The sequence below is a fragment of the Prenolepis imparis genome, unplaced genomic scaffold (assembly GCF_030444845.1).
Source record: "Prenolepis imparis isolate NDT839.2.m4 unplaced genomic scaffold, iyPreImpa1.0 SCAF_4, whole genome shotgun sequence".
NCBI lineage: Eukaryota > Metazoa > Arthropoda > Insecta > Hymenoptera > Formicidae > Prenolepis > Prenolepis imparis.
This window is the reverse complement of record NW_028141162.1, coordinates 15,803,106-15,826,634: the sequence shown is the minus strand read 5'-3', so window position 1 is coordinate 15,826,634 and position 23,529 is coordinate 15,803,106. Positions and strand designations below refer to the sequence as shown.

The following is a 23,529-nucleotide window of genomic DNA, read 5'->3' as shown; positions in this document are numbered from 1 at the left end:
TAACTTTACTACACTTTCTTACAACAGAATTTTGTATTCCTGATGTGAATACGCTTAGGAATTCATCTTTCCGCTTGTCAGAGCACAAAATTTCTCTAGAGAACCATTTTTTTAACTAGAACAAGCCAGTATTTGATAAAAGTGGCTCTGTTAAGTTTTACTTCACTCTTACACATTTATAAAATATATAAAAGTAAAGAGTAAACAATACATTTATACAACATTTTATAAAATGTTTTTAAATTATTGATATAATCGGAATACTTTTTTTCGCAAAATTCATTTTTTTTCTACAAATAATTATATATTTTAATTTTTCGCATAGTACAGTTTTCTGGAAGAAACTATTATTTTATATTTAATTGTTCATCAACGCTTACTTTCTGTTAGACTGATTGCTGAATTTCGAACGAATTAATCTCAACATGTATTAAAAATTTCTCGGTTTTTAATCACATTTATTTATTTATTGCGCTTAGATAAACAATTTAACAATAAAAGCAGCAAATCTTAAAATTTCTTCATTCTCACACTAAATAACTCTAAAGCTTTATGTTTATGAGCGGAAAAAGCACAAGGGTTGAAAAAGGGGAGGGAAAAAGGGACGAAAGGGTTAATTCGACGGAACAGCAAGAGTTTTGGCCTGATATAAGAACATATCGCGCGCAAAAGACATCAAAAACTTTACCTGGAGCGTGACGAGAAAGCGACTTTGCAACAAAAGTTGCACCGCTAAGGCTACCCAAATGGAAATTATATCCGCGGTGACGCTCGTATCGATCCACGTTATATTCGCGGACTGAACGAAGCCGAAATGATTCGGTTAAAATGGGATTCGTCTCAAAGGAATCCTCACGAACAGGATTCCTCCGAATCCTTTGATAATTAGTGCCAGTCGGTCGAGCAAATGCCTGCTCTTTGTCTGGCAGTTAGCGAGATAGAAAACGGAGAAATAATTATTTGACCTCAATATGTTTGTATGATCTTATGTTTATGTGCACGATATTTATATTTTGTATTTGTAAATCTTGTGTGAGGGAATATATTTATCAAACTCTGTGGTTAGATTTAATTAATTAAAATTCAGTTCTCTTTATAGAATATTAATGAATACATTTATTAAATGATATAGGAAATCTTGTTTATATCGAAGATTTTTCGTTACTTTCAATATTTTTCTTGTTTCATAATATTATTTTATATTAATTATGATTTTTCATTTGTTTCTGCTTCTTTGAAAATAGGAAATTAAATCAATCTAGATGAAAACGAGAGCATATATTTGATATTATTGAATCATTATTTAATAAATCGCGGTTTATGAGAAAGATATGAACGCAGCAATAGTTATAATGCAAAACAATTATTTAAATATACATACATTTAGAATATAGCCATGAATGTTCTATTATTTATATAATTGATATGATTATATCAATAATTGCAATTTTATAACATAAGAATATAATTATTATTATACATATTATATTTTGAGTGCAATTATGTATTATTAAAAAACTACCTTTATTTGAAGAAATATTATAATCGCATTTATATATACGTATTTGAAGAGAGGCAAAATATCATAATTTTTCATTATTTTATTTATTTCTCGTGGCACGGAAATGCACTCAGCGTTTTTAACGATCTTTAAAATATAGGAGTTAACGTATTTACGACCTGTCAGGGGACTTGTTAGGGGACATGATAATCAGGGTTTGTGATATATACTCGACCGTTCATAAGTGGAAAATTGCATTTTTCGTCATAGAGATAGGTCTGAAAAATGTGCCGATCTTCCGCGACGTTTCATCTCTTACTGTTATAGATAAATCGCGAGCTTAACCGCAACAAAGTTTCTCAACGTGCGAATTATTTCAGGCGGAAAACAATATTTCTTAAATTCACTGATGCTAACCTTCCTGTGGTCGTTGTAGACGGATAATAACCTCCCTTAAACCAGATAATCTCCGTAATAAGTTCCTGGTTCCTTGCTAGCACCCGCTATAGTTAGAAAAAAAATAATTCAGAAGGCATTTGTTTAGCAACGGAGAAGTTAAATTATTTTTTTTCCATCGAGCGAAAGATATTAAATAATGACGGGCTTGACTTTTTTAGTTCGAGAAAATTTTATCGATATCCAATCACTGTATAAATCATCTCGTAATGAATTTTGCGCATAAAGATTTAGATTTATGGATTCCTTTGCAATATAACAATTTTTTCCGTAATTACTCTGAATGCATCATTGTCATTCAAATTTATTTTGTTACTCTTTATCATGCATCATTGTTCTCGCATGTCTATTCCCATCAAAATAAAATAAAATACGGAACTCGATATATCATTGAAATATTATATTCTACTCGATATTGATATTGATATAAAAAAATTTGGACATATTCATTCATATTGTGAGTTGGATTATCTGCTTCTGGTCTTACGGCGAAAAAAAATATCGAATCCGGTATTTTTTCAATGAAAAAAATTAATTCCGGAAATACAGACGGATACATTTAGCGTTAATGTGGCATGAAAATAATTGAAGTATCCTTCTCTCCCCTCAGCAAAGAGAGCAACTTGCGGACCTGCTGGATAAAATCAAATTTACGTCGGTATTACGAAGTCTCGTCATTCGATCGTGTTGTCAGCGCTCGAAAAGTGAGAAAGGAACAGGCAATAGCGTCAGTAAAATTGCGAAAGCTCTAAAAGTTGGTCGAGAGAGAGACCAAACAGCTTCGAACTCGAGAAAAGCCTCGCCCCGCGATAAAATAACGGAAATATCCTCTCTTTTCTTCCCTTCTTCGCTCTTTTTCCCGCTCTCTCTCTGTCACCTCTTGCATTTCCGTTTTATGAGAGACCATTTCCTTCATTCATGCTTTCTCTCTCTCTCTCTCTCTTTGTCACTTTGGTCGAATTCTCTTACCCCTTTCTTTCCATTCCCAGTCGCTCTATCTCTGTCCCGCCGGTATCGGCGAGAGAGAATTTCAGAACGAAACGCAAACACTTCGATTTTCGACGAGAGACGACCGGGGGACAAAGAAAACTCGTTGACTCACGCTGATGTCGACAACCAGAGCGACCAGAAGCGAATCTACACACGCCGATATTGACCAACTTTTCGCCCGCCGCACGGCGGCGGTTTCGGCTTCCTTCCCTCTGTAACTCTCGCATTGGAACGGATTTATGCAGAGGTGACGACGACGGTTTTCCCCGGGTCGGCTGGATTATCTCGGGATCTCGCTGAAATACGGTACGTTCGTTGCGCGGAAAAATTTGCGGTGCGAATTTGCGCGGTCGTGCAACTACATCGTCTAGCGATGCAATCGTTTTTTATACACAGAGATCTTTAATTTTCCAATTATCCTCCCATGTAGCGTTTGCGTTTTGCGGAAATAATTTTTTTACGCCGACTTGATTAAAATTTACCTCTGCCTCACGTTTGAATTATGACTTTTAGGCATTTTTACATTTTTTACAGATAATGGGTTCCAATTATCGGAAATATGGAAATTTTTTTGTTTGGAATTAAATGTACACATTTATTAAAAAAATTTAAATGGCGATAAATAACAGAATTCTGTTTAATTCTGAATGTTTGCAACGTTTGACTTTTTTCAGATATATTCCCTTTTCATACATTAATTGCATTTCTGTGTTATATTATTATTACAACTATGTTTAAATAGTTATATAAATGTAATTATAATTTTATCAAGGGTAAGCAGAAAGGAAAATAGGAATATAAATAATATAATTAGTTTAGGAGGGGAGAATTATTAAAAATTAATTTTGCCAAAATTAATTTTTTAATTTAAATATGAATCAGATTTTTAAAATAAATTAATTGAAAAATTTTAGTTATAAAGTTAATATTTAAAATAATTATATTAATGACAATTATAATAGAAAATTCAATTTAATTATTAATAAATACAGTTGCCAGCAATTGCGGCAAACTAATTATAAAAATGAATTATAAAAATGAATTAAACTAATTATAAAAATGAATTATAAATACCTAAAGAAATATAATTTTATACAGAGGTATATTTCCCTTGATAAAATTATTATTACATTTATATAACTATTTAAACAGTTGTAATAATAATATATAAATAGTTTTGTAATTTACTAATAGTTCGGCTTAGAAAAAAAAAAAAAATCTTTTGTTTCGAGAAGAGCCCGCCCGTATCGCGAATCCCGCGTTCTTTCGTACAATTGATGTTTTTACCGGCACCACCATCCGTTTCTACGGTTTACACTTCATCAATCTCGGTGCTACACACAGCACTCGAGTTGTAAATTCGGTATCTCGATTTGCCCCGCGCGCGAATGCGGGACTCGATCCAAGAATCGCGGCGGCGTGTCTCGCCCATACGTGACTTCTTCTACTAGGCATCAGCAGATATGCGGGAACGAGTTGAAATCTAAAGCCGGGAAACTTCGGATATGAGGGGATTATTTCGCATGCCGGCATTTCCGCGCGTTACGTTGTCACGTGTGAAAGTGTGTCATGTCTGATTCCGCGAATGTAGACAGACTTTCTGTACAGATTCTCTTTAGGCAGATATTTTGATAAATAGCGGGTACAGTGACATCCGCCCGCACGATGTCTGACAGAAAGGTTGCGCTTTTCCTCCTTCACGGGCGAAGGCAACAGATTCGCCGTCAAAATATAATTTTTTCCTCAAGTTCTGTTTTATGAAAAATAAAAGTTAATCGAAAAAAGTTGATAGGAGAGGGACAGAGAGAGAGAAAGAGGAAGGGGGGAAGAGAGAGAGAATTGATTCTGCAAAATTCTAAATTTCTAATCTTTGACATCACACAGATGATGTTAAAATTCGCTTTTTCTAATCTTATTTTATTTCTCTACGTTTACCTTAATTCTTTTAACGGAACGGAATAATTCGGCTCTTTATAGCGAATATCTTTACCTTTGCAAAAGAATTAGGAAAATTCACAGGGAAGGGAAATTCACAGACAAAGGGTTTTTACGCAACTTATAACTTTCTTGACATAAAATTCCTTTATTGCGATAAAACAAAGTCTACTGTATTTACCTATCGACATATCGAAAAATTTATATTTTTCTAGATTCGTGAAGCGTTTTAATAACTGGGCATATCTGGGCGATCCACGCCAACGGCAGGATTTCTGATACATTTTAAATGTTTGCTATGTTAGATTTAACGCAATTTTGTTCGTGAAAATCTATTTCCAACAAAATTTGTGCGAAATCGCGAGAATAGCATGCACGAATTTTTCCTCGCTTCTGTGACGTTATAATCCAAGATCGCTGAAACGGGAACAGTCGTCTCTTAATACGACATATGAAGCGTTGAGACGGGTACAAGAGGCTTACATAATGTCACATTTACCATCACAAAATAATAATGACACACACATGAAATAGTTTGTCATATTAAATTTTTTTGACCTAGATTGACTCTTAAAAATATCTATCCTGCATGAATGAAAATTTGACGTGAAACAAATTCGAACGCGATAGAAATATCATATATTAGGACTCGTTGTAAATTTTTAAAATTATCTAATAAACTACATAATAATTCAATAACTACGTGATAATTTGCGAATACTATCGCAATTTTATTTCCGTAAGATTTGCGAACAGGGCAATCAAACCGTTGGATTGCTTATAAAGTTTTTGCGGGGGGTGGAACGGACGCAATTGAGCGTTCAACAGAGTCAAAAAAGAAGTCGCTAATACCGAGGAACAAAAGGAGGTTAAATGAGGATGGGATCACTCCGAGAGTAGCACCATTGAGGTTCTTATGGAAACTGCAGTGCCATTTGAGCGGGGCGGAGAAAATCGTTTCTTGGATAAGGATGTGGACACGAGATAAATAAAGGAGGTCACGGAAAATGGGGAAAATCTCGGGGAAAAAAAGGATACAAATATATAGAGAGAATAAGAGAGAAGGAATTCTTATTATAAAACTGTCTCATCTACATAAAAATATAATATGTTGATTGTAGAATGCGAGTGACAAATTTTCTTTAAATGGTATTACAGTGAATTGTAAAGGCGACTTTTTTAACGAGAAAATTTGCATCAGATAAATAAAATATTAATAAATGTTAAACTTTAAAGCTATATGTATAATTGAATGTTTAATTTTAAAGCTAATTCTCACAGAGAGATTTGTCATATTAATAATTCTTACAGAAAAATTTGAATTTCGATTTAGTATATTGTATGTTATTGAAAATCCGCGCTTTAATCTTTTAAAAAAATAATTTAATCATATGGTTTAATATTTATGTAGCACAGTTTAATTGCTATTTTTTATAATAGCAACAATATTATACGCAATGTTATAAATTTGCAAAATTTCGCAAAAAGTTTTTGTCGATTTTCAAAATTTAGTAGTTCTAATTTAGCAGAGCATGTTATACATACATTTCATATTATTCAGAATGTTCCCATTTAGGAACGTTATTCGTTAGTTATTGATGGCGCATGCAGGATTCGTGTTACATGTCTGTCATTTGCTGACTCTCTAGATTACATTGGAGTATCCTATATAGAGCTAAATCGAACAATGTATTACATTTCATTTATCAAATGTGAAAAGCCATTGCGATAAATAAAAAAAAACTTTTTTTCTTCAAGAATAAAAGTCGAAGTAATTCTCTCTCTCGATGCGTTTGTTGAAATTATAGTTATAATCTTCTTTTCTAAATCCTTCTTTTCATTTTTTCTAGAATTTTTAAATTATTTTCTATATAATGCAAAGAAATAAATTTATTGTCTATATAATGCAAAGAAATAAATAATTTTAATAATAGGATTTCTTTTACTACAATTGCAGATTGTTAACACAATCAGCTATCAGTCAAAGTCTGAAGTGATTATATCGATCTCTTATTATTATTTCAATTAAAGGTCTTTCTGTTTCGAGTTCTAACGGGGCCGATTGATGGTCGGTGTTTAGCGGACATACATACGTCCGGTATTTGTGTTCTGGATTATATTTGCGTGGCAACGTCACGCGTTAAAGCAGCATCCGTCACCGGGCTCGACTATTTCGGGGGCTGCTAATCCGGTCGCGCCACTGGACGCCGACAGATGCACCGAAACTGAAGTGTAAATCGTGCATTTATATCCAGCGCGGGGGTTGTTATCAAACGTGTAACTAGCGTGCAGATACTATCAGGTTTGGGTTCGAAAGGACGGTGTGCGGATATATATCGCGGACTACCGGATAGAGCTACATATTCGTTAGTTCCCAGTCTGCGGCGCTAATTACGCATCTATCTTCCGGTATCCTTATCGGACGTATACATCACGACAGGACGTACACCTATTTTAGGCCGCGGTACGGCATTTTGATTGCGATCCCGTTGACGTCCGCCCATTCGGAAGACCGATTTCGATCGATCTGGTTATACTACCGCGAAATTTATTCGCCAAGTTATCTTTCCACCCCATCTCTCTCTCTCTCTCTCTCTCTCTCTCTCTCTCTCTCTTTCTTTCTCTCTCTTGCTTCGGGAATTAATCAGTTAAAACGCGATAGGGTTACCTCAATTACGGCGATCGTATCGCGGGCGATTCACTTTGTCCTTGAATCGTCCTAGATTTGGCTCTTAGAGAATATGCGATTAACCCACCGGTCTCTCTCCTCTCCCCTAATCCTAATATTCTCTCTGAGATACTAATACCACTTCGCTCCACTCTAATCTCTTTAGTTGTTTCTTGTTATTGTGTCAAAGCACGCGGCGAATCGTATATGCGCCATGTATGATAAATGTAATGCGCGTGATTGTAATTTCGCTCGCGCGCAAAATGTCAGGGTAATAAATGCTAATGCAGCCATTAACTCGGGTAATGCATGTTTTGTTAATCCCGCGTTGCTATCGCGCTGCTACAAAGAATCGAAGAATCCGAAATTTCGTTTCTCGAGAGAGGATACGGAGTCTTAAAGGATACAGTCTCTTACACTCCTTTACAATTCTCACGAGAGCTGTTATATTTCGTTTATAATTCCTTCTTTGAGCCAGCAAGTGCTTCCGCTCCTTTCGCAACTTTCTCGATTGTTTCAACAGAGTTATTTTGCCCCTCTTCCTAACGTTCAATACATCCAGTAAGATGTTGCGACATTAAGAAGATTGTGATATTGCAAATTGTAAAAATAATTGCAAAATTTTTCCTTGTATTCTGACTAATAATATATAAAAATATTAAATTATATGTATGATATTTGATTAATAATATCAAATATTGTAACACATATATTTAATATTTTTATACACGTAATACTGAATTTCTACAATTTTTTTTACAATATATGATTAATATAAATTTTTTATAAGAATATAGAAATGTAAGATTATCAGGGCATTTTGTTACTGCTCGCAGAAATTGATATACGATTAAATATTTGTAGTCACCCGTAAATCCATAATTAATAACGAAAATAAATCATTTATTATTTATTATGAATTTATTATAAATTTATTAGAAATGATTAATGACTAATTATTTTAATTGTTATAACTTCGATTCATATGTCTCACAGTATCAGAAGAAAGCGTCGCTCTCCAATTAAACTATTTGAGGAATTGTTTGAAGTATATTAGTGACGTTGCGCCATAAAACATTAATGTCTTTTGTGTAAGATGCAAACGGACCGTTTCTTGCAGACGGCGACCGTTTCTTGGAATCGATCTTTGTCTCTTGTTCAACCGACACCGCCCTGCAAATTAGACTTTGGAGAAGAGTAATAAGTACGCTTGCACGTCACGTATTTCCGTTCGGGAGAGATTTGCTTTTCGTGCTCGCGTGGGACGACTTGTAAAGTCGATATCCTCTTTTCTCAACGTCTTCCGCAGCGATCGTCCGTTGTGTTCGATAAACTGCCACTTCCCGAGCATACTTGACTTTTAAACTTTTGCCACTTTTTATATTATTTACACAAGTACTTCTATAAAGCGATTACACACATACAAGAAATGTCTGCATCTTTCATACTAAAACATGGATAATGTGGTCTACAAGTTACTACGTATAAAGAATAATTTATCTAACAATTATTTATTTTTATGTTTATTAAAAATTTTAAGAGACATCTGTATAGTTACGCAAAAGAAAATATTTCTTCGCGAGAATTAATATATAAAATCTTATTAAGATTAATCGCTTAATAGAATCCGCAGAATATATGAATGATTATATTTTTGATAAGAATTTTCAAGGGAGATTAGCGCGTCTCTCTGCAGCATTGACCCTATAATAATTTACCTCTGCTGAAAGACTCGTATTGATTTGCGAATCGATAAAACTTTGCGGCAGATAAATTCCGCGGCTAAGCGAGAAGCCGAGGAGCTCTTATTTATTACGCATTCCGCATATAAAACAAAAGATTTATCCTCGACGATACGGACGTAGTACAAGCCATCTATAAAATGTCGGACATGCTCACATAAAATGCAAGCGTTGTCTACGAATAGGCAAATTGAACTCACATCGAGGCCGCATGAACATGAATCTCGTTTGCTAACGAAATGTTGGAATTATGGTTTCGCGTAACAATGTAACGAGGTAACATCGATGTGTATAGATTCACCACGATTACCACCAGACATATCGCTGTAGGCAATCAGCGTGTTTCCATTAGGTTAATGCGAGCTTTCCCAATCAAGGGAAAAGGATTCGCGACCTAATATTAGCTCTTTTGAAAAAAAGGTTTTCTAATAAAAAAAAAAAAAGAAAAATAAAAATATTTTTCCATCGCACAAGGGAATAAATCTCCTTGCTAGTCTAATTAAATCGACACCAAATATTTGTCAGCCATTTGATAACGCGAAGCGAATTTATGATAAATGATCACTTAGAAAGTGCACAGTGGAAATTTGTCAGTTTTATTATTTTCGTCAAGGCAAGGAATGAGAAACTGACGCGGCGACAAAAACTTAAAAGCGTTTGTCTTATGCAATCCGTCCGAGAAACAAAGAAAATCTCATCGGCGGCGGGAAACTAGATATATCGCGGTCCAGATACGAGAAATGCACGGAAAGATTTTTAACTGCCAGGCCAGGTTACAGGGGTGACGTTTTTTAGAGTCGCGAAGCGAGGGGTCGCAGGGGGAGAGCAGGCGAAAGAAGATTACGTGAGGAGAATATAGCGCAAAATCCTTGAAAATTGCTGCCGCGGCGGCTTTACGCACAACGCGAAGTCTTTAAATTTCACGACGCTCTCTTCAGCTCCATTTCGATGATGAAAGAAATAAAAAAGAGAGAAAGAGAGAGAATAATGTCGATATAAACAGCATTTCGATTTCTCCCTTTTTTTAAGACTCGGGGAAATATCTTAACGTTTGCCAAAAGCGAGAATTTAAAAGTATGTTTCTTGTGCCAAGGAAAACGAAAGTCGCGAAAGTGCTTCTTCTCGTATTATTTGGAAATATTGCAATATTATTGATATTAGAATATATTTCGAGAAATTTATTTACCATATTTCTTGTTTCTCATTTTATATTTAATCTTTGAATTTACTTAGATTTAAATATGTTTCAAGATTTTCTCAAAGTTTTCTCTATTATCTAACATGAATCAAATACGCTAATTAGTACTCAACTTATATAAATACGCTTTATATAATAATGAAAGAACAATATGAGAGAATCATTGTATCTTTTTATATTCATTTTGTATTCTTTTTTTACAACTTGTCTCTTCTTCAGACAAAGGCAAATTTATTGCGCAGAAATCTGTGCAGATTGAATCTCATTTATGAATTAATAGAGAAATTTGTTTTTTTTTGTTTTTCAAATAAACCACAGCTGTATATCGCGACTCCGATATTCATTTGTACGTAGTTTTTGCCGAGAATTAAGTGCCAGCGTAATTTACTTCGCATTCCGTTGGTGGCGAACCATATAGCGGTCTCCGACGCGGATATTTTACAAACGGCGTTGGCTGAGTAAATGCGGGTATCGCTTGTTCTTTTTGCGTGCGCGCACCACCACCGACATTAAGCGAAATCTCAGTAATTGGCTCGGTCGCGTTTCGAAAACGTCGAGCGACACAACGGAAGATACATCTTCCGCCATAAATAAAACCCGCTTAGCTGCGCGCGCGGCTAGCTACTGTCTCTCCTCTTCCGAATTTCTACCTCGATATCGCTAATTCAAAACGTTTGCGACGCATTTTGACGTTTCGACGGGACGTTTATTATCCTCTTGGGGATACGTTGCTTGTTGTTTTTGAATATTTGATTTCTCTCTCTCTCTGCATCGAATCGTTACCGGAAGCCAAGCTCCCTCATTTTTCCGCGTGTCTCTAAAATATGCAATTTTACGCACATTTATTTTTTACGTAATACAAATTTTTGAGTATGATTTTTTTTTAAATGACAGTATATTTTTTGAATGACAGAAAAGTATATATATTAATTAAATGATAATGTTACAGAAAAATGTATATGTATATATAATATAATACTAATTTATTACTAATTATTATCAATATTAACTTATTAATGTTAACTTATTATATTGATTATTTAATTTTTTTATCAATCATTAAAATAATATTTTGCATAGACATTATATAGATATGCAAAAAGATCATATTTTAGTCATAATCGCCCAAATGAGTTGAAATATCTTGAATCTATCATTTGTTGCTTGACATCACATTACAAATTAAGAATATAAGATATTGGTAATAAATAACGAATAGAGTAAATTTGTAAATTATTAAAATGATAACTTTATTGTTACAAATTGTAAAGAAAGAGAAATATATCCAGATTATAATTTACATTTAATAACAATTTATTTAAAAAAATTACTCAATTAGTGAAATGCAATACAAATAGATTTGTAATACAAATAGAAATACAATTTAGAATTTATATACATATAATTATAAATCAATTAAATCCCTCTCTCTCTATTTCAATTATATTTAAAACTATATTTACATTTTTTTATAATACTGATATATTATTGTTCTAGTATAAACTAATTTAAATAATTTTACATAATTAGCAATATTAAAGATATAATTTTAATCAGATTAATTTTATTTGTTATTTGACTACGTTTGATCGTGATGAATATTATACGTCACAGCGTAGTAATGTGTGAAGAACATTCATATGATCTTTTGATTAGCTGTAGGAAACACTTCAATTGCGTTATCAATAATTACTCAATTAGTGAAGTGCAATATATTTGTAATACAAATATAATTTAGAATTTATATAATCATAAATCAATTAACACATAAACAAAGTACTCGTAAATAGACGGCCGTCGAAACATAGTCTGTAATTATTCAGCTTGAAATTCTTATATTTCAAAAAACTATATTTTGCAATAAAGACTCATAAATTTTATTATTTAATTTATCGTAGTTTTTCATTTTTAATTTTCTTGCTGTGGTATGTTGTTTTGAAAGTTTTGAAACATCCTATATATATGTATGTGCATCAGCGGATCCTTACGTCGATAATTGGGGGGGGGGGGGGTTGCAAAATTATTTTATTTAATATTTTTGGTTTTATGATGAGCTTTTATTCCAGGATCAATGACATCGATAGCTCTTTAATGTTTGTTTTTCTTTATTTATATTTTTTAAACAAATTCAGCAAAACTGTTTCTTTTAATTTGCAAGGGGGGAGTTAACCCCCCCTCCCCCCAGGATCCGCTAGTATATATATATATATATATATATATATATATTATATAGATATAAAGAATTTCTCGCCTAATTATTTTCATGCAACGAAATTATCTCATCATTTCGTCCTGTCTAACTTAATCTATACTTAACTCCTTGAATGCGTAATGAGTATAATTTACAATGTATCTTATACATACATATTGTATATATTATATATATAAAGAATTTCGCCTAATTATTTTCGTGCATGAAATTATCTCATTATTTCATTCTATGTCTGACTTAATCTAAACTTAACTCCTTGAATCCGTAATGAGTATAATTTCCAGTGTATCTTATACTTATATATATATATATATATAATATATATAAAATATATATATATAATATATATATATAAAAGTATAAGATACACTGGAAATTATACTCATTACTCATTCAAGGAGTTAAGTATAGATTAAGTCAGACATAGGATGAAATAATGAGATAATTTCATGCACGAAAATAATTAGGCGAAATTCTTTATATATATATATATATATATATATATATAATATATACAATATGTATGTATAAGATACACTGTAAATTATACTCATTACGCATTCAAGGAGTTAAGTTTAGATTAAGTCAGACATAGGACGAAATGATGAGATAATTTCGTTGCACGAAAATAATTAGGCGAAATTCTTTATATCTATATAATATATACAATATGTATGTATAAGATACACTATAAATTATACTCATTACGGATTCAAGGAGTTAAGTAAAGATTAAGTCAGACATACGACGAAATGATGAGATAATTTCGTTGCACGAAAATAATTAGGCGAAATTCTTTGTATCTATATAATATATATTATATAGATATAATATTATAATATATATTATATATATATATTATATATAGATATAAAGAATTTCATCTATTTATTTTCGCGCAATGAAATTATCTCATTATTTCGTTCTATGTCTGACTTAATCTATACTTAACTCCTTGAATGCGTAATGAGTATAATTTACAGTGTATATCTTATACTGATATATATACACTAGCGGATCCTGACGTCGATAGCTCTTTAATGTTTGTTTTTCTTTATTTATATTTTTTAAACAAATTCAAAACTGTTTCTTTTAATTTGCAAGGGGGGTTTTTACCCCCCCTCCCCCCCAGGATCCGTCAGTGTGTATGTGTGATGTTAATTCTCATGAATTTATAATCTTGAAAAAATGAAATAGAAAGTCATTTAATTAATCAATACAATGCGCAACAGAGGAGTTGATTAACGTTATGACCTGGAAAATATAACTAAATTGTATATAAAGCAGTATCTAACATAATTAATACTTTAAAAAATATAATATTGCATGCAATGATATTTATTATTTTACGTTTTTTAAGTGGATGTTTAATAAAAAAGATTGCATAAATAACAAAACAATTTTTTTAGTATGAATTTTGATAAAACACACATTTTATATAAATATTCTAAATAATTATAAATTTTACGCATTAAAATATTTTTCATGTATTTAATAATATATAAATATTGATATAAATATTTTATCAGACATACTTTTTAATTATACAAAAATATTTATTTGTAGATTTATGATGTAAAATATTTTATATATACATAAAATTATGTAATATATAATTTAAAATGGATCTTTAATAAAAGGAAGAAGTAAATAAAAAATTAATTTTACAAATAAAAAATAAACTCAGCAGTAATATAAATCGCTCATTCCATGGTTACTTCGTCGTTGCCCGATACTTTCTCGGGTTTGCTCCTTCTCCGTTCATTTTTCATTGCTTCTATATGGTATTCTTTTATGACGTTCACTTGCGAAATACATGATTAATTACGTCCATACACGCACTAATCAGTAGAATACAATAATTGCGCGACATTTTGCATGACACTCTCTTGATGTTAATCACATCCAATATATTAACCTGATATGCACTTCATTATGTTATGAGAGCAGAACAAGGCGAAAATTATATAATGGTATAAAGCTATATTTGGTGTTCGAAAATCGCGTAACTCGAGTCGAGTTAACAGCTATTTAAGAGGTATTTACTTTGTGCACAAAAATGCCCCAAAATATATGTATTATTAATTCTAATGAACAGTGGTATGCCATGATTCTACGTTTATTGGAATTAGTCAATCCGAATAATTTATTTATCACTTTGTGTTTTGATCCGAAAATAACGTGTAAATTATTTTAGTATATACATATTATAAAATAATCGAAAAATTTATATTTAAAAGTGTTGAATGAAGTTTTAAATTTAAAAGTGTTAAATGAAATATTGTATATTCGAAGTATATTTAAAGAAGTAATTATCACCCGTAAATATCGCAGTGTAAAACAACTTGTATATTCCATCCTCTTTCATTGCTTTGATTTCTATTTAAAACGAATATATTATGCACGAAATTATATGCTTCGATAAATAACCGTTATCGCGATGCTCTTACGAATCATTAATTGCAAAAGTTATTGAATTACGCAGACTAATAATCCGCTAATTATAGGAATCACATGATTGCGAGCATATCAAAATGTAATATGGTGATACGCAGACTGATTCATACCTTCTCGCTTGAATGAATGACAAGATTATAAAGGCTATGTAAAGGCTATGAACATAGTATGACATTTTAATATTTGTCACGAAATATTTAGGTACTACAGAAGTAATAATTCTATTCTTTGAATTTCAAATCAATTATTAATTAATAGTGAATATAATATCACTTTTACTTAACTTTAACTTATTTGATTCCGAGATTTATGTATTTTTTTAAATCCAAAAGTAATCGGCAATAAAAATCAATGAAAAGTACAATGTGATGAATACATTCTAATTCAAACATTTTTATATCGTTAAAGAAACTATAATTGTCCATAAAAATCAGTTCAATTCTTACTTAAAGCCCGCTTTAGACAATCTTAGGCCGGTATTCATAGTCGGTTCTTATATTTAAGACTGTCTTAAGTACAATCTTAAGATGTGATTAACCAATCACAGAGCTGTATTTGCATCTTAAGACATTACTTAAGACGGTCTTGAAATAAGAATGGACTATGAATACCGGCCTTAGACAATAATTTGCTTAAAAATTCAAGACAAAATATTTCACTTATAATTTTAATATGTAGATGTATCTATTCTAATATGTATTTTTACATACGTATTTATTTTATTCTTCTTTATTTTCTGCATGCATTACATGATATACATAAAATTACAAATAGAATTTTATTCCGAATTTTATCGCGAATTATAGATCGTTTAAAGTGGGTTTTAAGTAAGAATCGAAGTGAGAGGAGATAGAAATTGTAAGTTATCGTTCCATTACAACTTTTACGAGCAAATTTCAGTTCCTTTAACGATTCGGTTTGAGTTCGAATATCTCGTATCACGTTTTAAATTTTTGATGAATCAAGTGAATTAAGTAAAAGTTGTGATATATACTATTAATGATTATCCATTAACTAATAATTGATTTTAAATTGATAATAATTTATATAAAAGGAAAATAGAATATTTCGCATAATTTTGTTTTGTGGTATGTTCAATATTTCGTGGTGGTATCGAATTGAATGTTATTGTACTGTGTTTGATATAGCGAACTATACATTGTTTACATCCTACAGCTTCGCTATCAATCGCTCAAGCGCGAAGGTAACGTTATTTGCTCGTGTATCGTCATACGAAACTTTGATATAATTGCAATCATGTTTACTCTAATTAGCGATTATCAGTTTATGCAATTGAATAACTTTCGCGATAACGAAGCTATTTATCGAAGTATCTATTTCACACAATATATTGATTTGAAATAGAAATCAAAACAACAGGATAAATTATAAATTGTTTTACTGCGGATATTTACGGATGATAATTTCTTTAAATAGGTTTTGAATATATTTTACTTCGCATGAATCGAATATATTTTACTTTATTTTGATATAAATTTTGCGACTAATTTAGTATAATTTACACGTTATTTTCGAATCAAAAGCATAGACTAATACAAATTATCAGATCGCCAATTAATTAAATATCGCGAGATTTTTGTGTTTAAATATATCGCGCATGCAATACTCAATGTCAATATTGTATTTTCGGACGACAATGTGTCTTTTAACAAGTTGTTAATTTTACTCGAGCTGTGCTCAAATACCAAAGCTGCGACTATAATTTTTACGCTGTTCTCTCATTGTAATATAATAAAGTGTGCATTGAGTGTGATTAACGTCGAAAGTGCTGTACAAAGTATCGTGCGATTATCGAATTTTACTATTTAGTACGTGCAGGATCGTAGTCAATTATGTTTCGCGAGTAAATGTCATAGAGAATGTCGTTTTGAAGAAGTAATGAAAAATTAACAATAGAGGAGTAAGTCTGGGGAGATATTGGGCAACGGTGGAGCAACTGTGAGGCGATTCATATTATTCATTGAATTTATTATTTTTTATTTGTAAAATTAATGTCTTGTTTTTATTTCTTTGTTTATTATTAGAGATCCATTTTATATATAAATTATATATTACATAATTGTATATTACTAATGCATTTTACATTATAAATCTACAAATAAATATTTTTGTATAATTAAAAAATATGTCTAATAAAATATTTATATATTAATGAATATTTATATATAAATATATGTGTAAAATATTTTAACATAGTGTTTAAAATCTATAATTATTTAGAGTATTTATATAAAATATTAAAATTTTTTTATCATATATGTATAATCATATTTTATAAAAATTCATTCTAATCTAAAAAATTTTTTTTTTTTATTATTTATGCAATATTTTTTATTAAACAGTTATTTAGAGAACAAATAAAAAATGTCGTTGCAACTGCTTTATATATAATGTAGATATATTAAATTTTACAGATCACAATATTAATCAACTTTATTGTTGCACATTTACTGGTGAGTTTAATAATAAATTTTTTGTTTTATAATTTTTTGAGGTAAAATAAATTTAATATTTAATTTATTATATTAAATGTATATACATATATACACACACACACACACACATATATATATATATATAGGATGTTTTAAAATTAAAACAATATACTGCAAGAAAATAAAAATAAACAAAATTAATTGAAAAATTAACAATGAAGTTTGCGATTTTTTATTCTAAAAGTAGTTTTTTATAATGGAAGGTTTTTTATTATATAAGGATTTATTATTAGCTATAGCTACTTTAGATTTACTCGTAAGTCGCTTGTACAGTAATTAGTGATAATAATAGTCAAAGCGTATTCTCGCTCACTGCGCAGTAACATATAATGTTTATCCCGTTGAAACACTGTTATTAAATATAACATAACGAATTGAGGTAATCTGCAAGTCATTAAAATTATATCTCTAATATTGCAGATTGCGAAATATTCAAATTATAATTTATACTAGAACGATAATATCAGTATTTTGTAAATATAATACAATTTAATCATATTAGTGATTGTTTTATAATATTTATTCTATAATATCAAATCTTCTAATTTATTTATTCATTTTTTTTATTTACTTTAACTGAATAAAAAATGTGTCATTATATATTTATCTATTTTACAAAAAATTTTCTAGCTTTTATTGAAATTATTACTTTATGTTTATTGTTTTATAATTTGCATAATTTCAATTCTATTTATTATTGTTTAGACTTAATTGTTAGAAATTTAATTGGTTTAAAAAAATAAGAATTTCTTTCATCGCCGATTCAAATTACACTAAAGTAGCTATTAAACCAGTGCATGTATGTGATTAAAAATTTTAATTTAATATAATTTTATAATAACTATTCTAATTATATATATTTTTACATTTCGTAATATTGATATTATTGCTTAATATAAATTGTATAATCTCTAAGTATTTCTCTATAATTTATAGTACTAGAGATGTAATTTTGAGATGATTTACAAAGGTTGACTTTATTCATTATATTTAAAATATATATTCTTATATATACAATCAAGAAAAAGGAATACGAGTTAATAAGAGCGCAATAATTATAGGACAAAATCTTCAAATATTATTTTATAAAACTTTAAACATAGTTAAAACATTTTGATCACATTTTTAGCAGACAAGAAACATAAGAAAAAGTTTCATATACAGTATATAGTTATATGTAGGATACATAACTATATATATATGTATACGATAGAGTTTTGTTATCAGGCAGATATAAGAGAAGAGAGATCATTTTATAAAAATATCTCCGAAGCGTATTATATCCCACTCGTCGTTTGCTGCAACTGAAGAATGTAATCAACCATATACCGTTGAAACGTAGTAAAAATGAAAGCGGATACAACGTATTGGAAAACCGGAGTTTTATATTTTGCATATACATACATATCACAAGGGATAGTGCTAGATAGACGCGAACGGATGATGACCGCGGAAAACGGGGATAGGGGATGATCCTCAGCACTGTGTTGCGGCAACGATTCGGTGATCTTAACGCTCGATGTTGCGTCCACAAAAGAAAGAAAAAAGAAAAAAATAAGGGCCACCGCATTTACACGCCGACAGCCAGAACGCGAAGGATATCCTGTCGGTCCCCGGAATTATGGCTCGAGTACCGGAAGAGAGTCGGGCAAAAAGATTACGTGGCCGCGGTGAAAATGCTGACCAGGTCGTCGACGGAGGGCGAATCGATGACGTTTCGCGAATCGCGTCAAAACTTCCCCCGACCGGGGGCTCCAGGGCTATCGCGATTTATCGCGATCTATCGCGAGAGGCATTCGCGGATCAAAACGGATTATATCCCCATGTCGAATGACACGGAGACACACCGTCCGCGCTAATTTGCGTCACTCCAGGCAGCTTCCATCCCTTCATCCTCCCTTTTATCCGGTCATCACTTCCGTGTGAGAGAGAGAGAGAGCCGCGATGTGTTTTAGTGGCGAGTTGACGGTCGGCGGAGAATTAGCGGCGGTCAATAACATCGTGATGGTCAATCGTGACGGAATTCCATAGTCGCGTTAATCCGTAACATCGATGGACATCACTCGATGTGAGAAATTGGCATAATTTACCTTCGCTTTTGACGCGTAAGCGGATCCCTTTCTCGCGTTTCGTACGATTATAAACGAACGGGGTTGAAAAATGTCACTATATATCTCTCTTTCCGTTTCATCAAATTTATTTCATTATTAGGGTGAATTATTGAAAGATAAAAAAAATTACCTCGAACTATTCTCCATCTAAAAGGCAGAAGAATTATTTTGAGACAATCGCATTTTGCCTAGACGTGTCTCACATTCGTTCAACGTTTAACGAATCGAGAGTAATTTCTTCAAAGCTCCGGAGCACTCGGTGACAGGTGCTTCTCGCGTTGCGTGTCAATGCACTCGCGTGTTAATGAGGTTGAGCGATTTCTAAAAGCGGGGGTTGTGCTCTTACTGTCGCGTCGTATTTCACGAGTGCGATGGCATTGCGTAGGGTTTGAAAGAGAGAGAGAGAGAGAGACGACACTCTGGAGCAAAACAAAACCGAGATAGTAATACCCGCGAGTGCGAACGAGATAGAATTTAGCGCACTCACTCACACACAGAGCTTGTAAATGGGATTAAGACGAATGGTACCTTAGTTTACCGCCGTCTCGGAATGCTCCGCCACGTTGCTTTCATTTTCCCGGAATTACACTGGATGTACACTGCAGATTGCGCCGCAGCAAAAGGGTGATTAGTTATAAGAACACGGTGCAGTTTCTCGATCACGATTTCTCGATTTTCTCGAGGATGAGAGCGGATTAACCCTCTTGTATCGCGGAGAGTTTCTAAAATTATGTCGTCGACAGCCGCGCGTATGTTGCACACATAGTGTAACATCTTGTAACTTATCTCTTCTCGTGTAGTATCGACAATATAGCCGTTTATCTATGTTTGTGTGTGTGTGTGTGTGTAGGATTGATTTATTACTTTTAACCGTATCGAGTCGAAACTGTTTCGAAAATGAAATACTATACCACTTGCAACACTGCACCGTTCACGTTACAATTCTTCTTACTCGTGAAAATACCCTTTTTCACTTGTAGTTGATAGTTAATTACATAAATAATTTTATCTATAGAGATTCAGATAATTTTATCTACTTGGTTCACATTACATATCTACGACATCTCACTAAAATTAGAATATTTAATTCGCTCTATTTGCACACGAGAAATAAGCTGATTATTATTATATAATTATTATTATTATTAAATATAACACCCTATATATAAATAAATTCATATATTTTATCCGTAGAAATACATTTTTAGAGACATCTCGCATGATTTATTCTATAAGATTACAAAATACAACGGCTGGCGGATTAAAAAAATATGTCGGAGCGTTGTATTTGTGGTAAAATCATGCGAAAAGCGAGAGAAAGAATTGACAGTGTACGCGAGAGAATAAAGTTTAATGTCGCTCGGCAGTGAATATAAGCTGTGAAATATCGAACACTTAAGAATATGAAAAAGCGATGCGTTTGCATGCAAACTTGTACTCATCCGCGTACAAAGCGCAACTTCTTAGACGCATCCATATTGATCGTAACAACGGCAGGATCACGTCGAGCGCGGTGCACCTCTATATTTCAAGTGGTGCACTTCACAAACGTCGTAAAGAGAGACGAGAGAGAGAGGGAGTCTTTTAGCAAAACCGAAATCCTTTGATCGTGTTTGAGACAAGCCATCCGCGTAGTTTCGAGTGCTCGTTTTCCTCGAGAGAGCCTCACTTAGCAACCCGAGGAGATGAGGTCGATTCGCAATCGCTCCAGCTGTCGGTCCGGAAAGTCAAAACGGCTCGAAAAATTCCTTCGACAGCTAGACCCCCTTTCTCGCGTCAGTGATTGAATCGTCTTCTTATCGTTTGCGCTTCTTACGCTTATATACGTGAAATGCCTTCTGATCGAAAATTCGAAATTGCGAGCAATATTTTCTAAATCCGTGACAAATTTCGAAGATACGTAGGAATATTTTAGATTTTAGGAGAAATAAAAGAAAATTTTGCCTCGTATTTTTGTATTATATATAGCGTTAATATCATGTTTCGAAAGAGAAATATTCTGCTAAATTTTGGAAAAGGAAGGGGGGAGAGAGAAATCCGATTTTTCATGAAGTATCAAAAATATTTTATTTATGTAAAGATTAGAGTTACGTGAATATATTTTTTAGCTTATTTCAGAAAAGCTATTAAATCATTCAAAATACGCGGATCAAAAATGATATAAAAAAACAAACGAAATAGATAATCATATATTGTATTTTTTCGTTAAGAAATAATGGATGATTTTTGCAAACTAACATGACTGCATTTGACAATCTTTCATAATTTGTGCAATTGAAAAATATAATTTTTATTACTTATTTTGCGCTTTTTTTATTCCATTTTTTCGCGTATTTTAATCCACAACAGTATCAATTAGTAGCCTAAAAGAATTTTATATATATTTTATTGAAAAAGTTATACTAGAAATAAAACATAAAATTTGATCGTTTTTTGCATCATTTATAGCTAATATATTGAAACATTAAATAAATTTAATTGAACTGTAAAATAAATCTACACAGTGCATTAACTTTTGCAATATTTTTAAAGGTCTTTTCTTACAGTTTGTTTTTAAAATAAATGAAACACGAGATATTATATAAATTTTCAGTATCGAAAATATATGATAATTCGGAAAAATAAAAATATATTTTTCAAATTTATAAAAAAAAAAAGAAAAAAAAGAAATCGCGACATGTTCCATCATTTTCTGTATATATTTATGCACGGCTATTTATGCTCATTATTATTTTTCGCTTTTATTTATCTCTCAAAGCTGCTTTGCAGCTATACAACGTAGCATGTGTACAACGACGTGATTAAGCGATGCTGAGATTTCCGCAATACGGAGCTGTCTGTATATTATCGTAGTAGATCGATCTACTCTCGTGCTCACGAAGGAGATTGCAATTCGCGATAATTCGCATCTGGTTAACGGCATAATTCGTGGATTCTCCACTTTGCATCTTCTAAGACAAAGGTTAATTCGCGTCTATATACGTACGTACGTCTAATTCCTTTGACCGCAGGTATCTAATCCAACATTGAACATTGAACATGCCATCTCAATCGTACGCACTGCGTTTAATAGACCCGCCAACAGTATGGGGATGTAATTAATCCTCGCTGATTTCTCTCATGCAAACGCTTGTGAATTATCAGTTCAGCGCTCGTTATGCTCGGGAAAATGGTTTCGAGAAATTTTCCTCTCTCGCATAATCCGCCATCTTGCAGCGGAGAAAATTCAGAGAAACGCGTGCGCATAATATTTCGCGACAAACTTGTCGATTAATTTGGAATTAAATTTCGATCAACGTTTCGGAAACGAAATTTTTGCTTTATATATTGTTTCATCCGGTTACGGTCGATCATCATCGGGGTGAATATCTAGTAAATAGTGAAATTGAGAAGAACATCGATCATTATTATTCTTGGTCGTCATGATAACAGCCTTTATCGCATCCGGAAGCCCGCATGCAATTAGCATATTAATTCAGAATAATATAGTGAACCTGATTATAATATAATAATTCAGTATAATATGTTGCTTAATACGTACCGGCGATTTATTTTACTTTGCATTATCAACATTATGCTCTTTACGCGTGATATTCCATAATTTATTTACCAATTTAAATCGATTGTACAATTAACGCATAGAGCATTAAATAGGCATTATCTAGACATTAAGCAATTCTGCAATATGTTCCCATTTAATTTGCTATTTCGGTTTAACAATAACAGTTATAATAAATTATAAT

General features: G+C 31.9%; 1 protein-coding gene across 1 annotated transcript in view; it reads left to right on the top strand.

Moving 5' to 3' along the window:
- Positions 1-23,529, top strand: part of LOC145935545 (alkaline phosphatase) — a 182,000-nt gene that overhangs the window by 62,252 nt on the left and 96,219 nt on the right. The window lies entirely within an intron of this gene.